This window comes from Tupaia chinensis, unplaced genomic scaffold (assembly GCF_000334495.1).
Source record: "Tupaia chinensis unplaced genomic scaffold, TupChi_1.0 Scaffold000674_1, whole genome shotgun sequence".
NCBI lineage: Eukaryota > Metazoa > Chordata > Mammalia > Scandentia > Tupaiidae > Tupaia > Tupaia belangeri.
The window spans coordinates 166787-171280 of record NW_006160197.1 but is presented as its reverse complement, the minus strand read 5'-3'; the positions used below and the strand labels follow the sequence as shown (position 1 = coordinate 171280).

At 40.8% G+C, this 4494-nt stretch overlaps 1 protein-coding gene across 4 annotated transcripts in view; it reads left to right on the top strand.

Annotated features, from left to right (window-relative positions):
* CSRNP3 (cysteine and serine rich nuclear protein 3) overlaps positions 1-4494 on the top strand; it is a 225902-nt gene that overhangs the window by 127299 nt on the left and 94109 nt on the right. The window lies entirely within an intron of this gene.

Below are 4494 nucleotides of genomic sequence, written 5' to 3'. Positions count from 1 at the left end.
AAAGATTTTTGACATGAGATCAGTATGCATTCCGTTATACTGTTTTTACAAAAAACAGATAATTATCAATATTTAGGGGCAAGAGCCATTAAAAGCCAAGTTCTTACTTTCCTACAGGACTACTAATACTATTGGCACACAAGTGCAAGCAACATGGGAAACTTCTTAGAGACTCCCACCCACCCCAGCTATAGTCACAGAAAAATCTCTTTCCCATTAGTAGGTAGAGCAGTCCTTTCTCTCTTTCTCAGAGGGATATGTCATTTTAGCCATTGCTGTTGGCACACAGAAGTGGCTAAGAATAATTAGAGACACCACCCTTGGCAGAGCAGACATGGCTTTTGTCATTTATTCCCAGGTAGTGGGATTTGCTTTACATCAGAGCCCATTCTTACCATTACGTTGTCAAAAAGTCAAGACATATTTTTCTATGCAAAAATGCGTCATGGCTTTTCAGACTACTCAATAGTTATGCCCTGCCCCTCATTTCAATAGAAGTGGAAACTGAAACCCAGAGAAATAATATTCTTACTTAAAATTATAACACAAGTAGCTGATTCAGGATTAGATTGCAAATTGATGACTGTTTATTGAGCAGGCACTGGAATACATATGTAGTCCACCAAAAACTTTGTAGTCAGGTGTAAGAAAACATCAGCTAAACCAGCGGTGATAATACAATGTAATAAATAATGATAAATTAATGAACTTGCTGTTGTGAATATGGAGACCCTGGGGTGGTGTCAGACAGGGACAATTTCTCAGAAAAAGGTGGTGTTAGCCCTAAAACCATAAGCAAATAAATAACCACAGTTTCCTTTGTTAAATGTGCCATGTAGAATTTGAGGGAATGATTATCAAGAATGAATGCAAATATCTGTCCCATTGTTGGTACTCACTAACTGCTGACTGGAATTATTATGAATGGAATGAGACAATCCAGCCGCCTTTTAGGAAAGATCGGCATTGTCTGGGAAAGTGTGCTTCAACCCCATGCCAAATATTCATGAAGCCCCAAATTTATAGAAGAGGACAGGGTTGAGTAATTGTTTAACCGTAGTAGTATGTGGTAGACAAGAGAGAAATGCATACATTGATAGGGAATATTCCTACGAAATGCAGCAAGCTCTCTGGCCCACATGCCGGAAGAACTGATGAGGCTGGAAGGAGCCCTGGCCCAGGAAATAAGTGGCTCTGGAGGTAAAGGGATTGGGGAAGACAGACTTTTAGGCTTCTTGACACTTTGAACTAATATTTTCCCAATGAATTATGTCTCCAGATTCTAGATATCCACCCAAACTGGGGAAATTGCATGATCGCCAAAGCAGAAGTTCTTTTTTTTTTTTTTGAGAGAGATTTTCACTGTAGGGCGCGTGCGCTCGCCAGACAGACAGAAAGAGACAGAGAGACAGAAAGCGAGAAATCACCCCCCAGGGGGGATGGTCACGCCGCAATCCCTTCTCCTCCATTCTCCTCTCGGGATCTTGGGCACGCACGCACACGCGCCCGGCGTGAGTTTTAAGCCACCGGGTCCGGGACACGAACCGTGGTCGACTACGTGGGAGTCCAGCGACATAGCCATTACGCTAACTGCTGGTTCCCGAAAGCAGAAGTTCTTAACCTGGGAGTCCAAGCATATTTATGTGCACTGTGTTTCTAGAAAAAGCATTCATTAATTTCATCAAATTCTCACATTGCAAATTATCAAACTCCAAAAATGTTGAGATTCACTGCACATAAATTAACTCAGACCTTTAATTCAAGGTCACAGGCAACTCTGGCACAGGCATCTATGCATAATTAGGGAACCCCACAATCATGATTTCTCCAACAAAAATATTTATTAGGCAGGAGTGCTCCCAGGGTTCTTGGCTTCAGCAGACGCCTGGACAAGAGAGATACATTTGGCTGACTTGTACTTCTCACATTGGCAAGCCACCAGCAGCATTTTTCACGTTGGTGGTGCCCCATGGAAACACCTTATGGGATTTTACCTCATAAAGTCATTGCCAAAGTCTTCTCTTGGCGGTAGATATGCCAATCTCTTGCCAAATGGGTTTAGGTAAAAATTACCCTAATACCATACCATAAAAGAGAGAAAGAGAGAAATGTATAGCATTTTCAGGATGTATGAAGTGATAAATATTTATTCTTTTGCTTACTCAGTTGTAGTTGTTTGAGGGTTCTGTGAGTAATGGCTTACCTTCTAGAAAACAATGACATTAAATATTGCCTTTGAAAGAGCCTTCCTCCGACAGACATGTACACTTTTTCTTTAATACAAATATTATGCATCAAAGTTACCATCTGTGGTGTGCTGGAAAGGACCCGAATGGGAAAGAACATAGTAGACATACTGAGTTCTAATCCTGGCTTGCTAAGAAACTCTGAAAATGTAGTTAATCTCTCTGAAACTTGGGTTTGGAACTTTAAAATGAGGATAACACTGCCAAGATTGTTGTAAAGATTCAATAAGACAAAGATTGTAAAGTAACTGGCATGTCGGGGATCTCAAGAAAAGTAAGTCATCACCATCTTTCCCTGTACCCTTTTTTAAGTCTCTTGCCTCGTACTTCTCTTGTTCTGCAGATTTTATATTGGTAGAAGAAACACACAAAACAATATGACTGTGATATAAAGGACATTGAAATATAATGTGGAACAAATAAAATACATTTTAAAAACTCAAGTGTATATCACTCCATTGGATTTGAACTACTAGTCCAGATTTTAGAAGTACCCTTAGGGTAAACAGCTGAGGCCAGAATCACTATGGCTGAAACTAAGACCCTCAGTAGTAGCAAAAAGAGGACCTTCTGAATAACACTTGGAATTTACTTTAACTATGGTGATGTCAGAGAAATATGATGCCACTTGATACTCAAACGAAAGAGTTGGTCTTTATCTTGACCAAGCCCCAATTCTGAGGTCTCTAAGAAAAGAATACGAGCATTCCATGAACAAGGAAAAGAAAGAAAAGATTGAACTAAATAGCAGCAACAGAAAATCTTACAGAACTGAGCTAAAGGCCTTAGAAAAAAATTAAAATTTTTCATATGTTATGAAACCTGCCGAAGATATCTTTTCATTTGGAAAGATAACTGCTTAAAATGATTATTTTGCTTACAAGAGACTTTGGACTATAGTCAGTGTTTGATTATGGGCAGACTACCACAGATTACTCAAAATCTTGGATTAGAACACATAGAGATGTGGGACCAACAGTTAGCACAATGGTTATGTTGCTGGACTCCCACGTAGTCGACTGCAGTTCGAGTCTCGAACCCAGCTGCTTAAACTCACGCCGGGTGCATGTGAGTGCGTGCCCAAAATCCCGAGAGGAGAATGGAGGAGAAGGGATTGTGACATGGCCATCCCCCAGGGGGGGTGATTTCTCGCCTTCTGTCTCTTGTCTCTCTCTGTCTTTCTGTAGAGTGCATGCGCCCTATAGCAAAAACCTCTCCAAAAAAAAGAAAAAGAAAACATGGAGATGAAGGACCAGCAATTAGCATAATGGCTATGTTGCTGGACTCCCATGTAGCTGACAGTGGTTCAAGTCCAGGACCCAGTGGCTTAAACTCACGCCAGGTATGTGTGCGTGCATGCCCAAGATCCTGAGAGGAGAATGGAGGAGAAGGGATTGCGGCATGGCCATCCCCCCCTGGGGGAGGTGATTTCTCACTTTTTGTCTCTCTGTCTCTCTCTGTCTTTCTGGTGAGCACACGTGCCCTATAGCAAAAAGCTCTCCAAAAAAAAAAAAGAAAGAAAACATTAAGATGAACAGGATTTAATACATGCTAACTTAGTTAAAATTTTGTTTAGATTTGGAAATATTTGGTTAAATAGTGCCGAAAACAATAAAAATTACTACTGAGGCCACTAGGTAGAGTGATGGTTAAGGCGTCTGACACTCCCATATGGCCAACCACAGTTCAACTCCCGGACCTGGTGGCTTGCTTTCTCACTTTCCCTCTCTCTCTGAGTGTGTTTCTCTCTAGTCAAATTAAAATAAATGAATAAATAAATAAAATTAAATAAATAATTCTTAAACCAATAAAAGAAAGGAAAAAAAACTACCTAACACCTAGTCACATACATGAATATTCATGTTTTTTACCAATTAGATGAAATCCCGGAAATAAAACATCTAAGCTCATCAGGATGAATTATGAATGTTTCAATCATTCAGAAAAAGTGAGGGGCTAGCTGCTGGTTCATAGGTAAAGGGCAGGCCTGCTTATCACTGATGCAGGAAACAATGAACCTGAAAGGAAGTAACTCTGGCATGACAAGAGTTTCCTTATATGGAAATAGGGTGGTCCTTTTAGTGAGATGTTTTCTCCTCCATGATTTATTGGGACCAGGAGTTGGCATAATGGCTATGTCACTGGACTCCCATGTAGTCGACCGCAGTTCACGTCCTGGACCTGGTGGCTTAAAACTCACGCTGGGCACATGTGCATGCGTGCCCAAGATCCTGAGAGGAGAATGGAG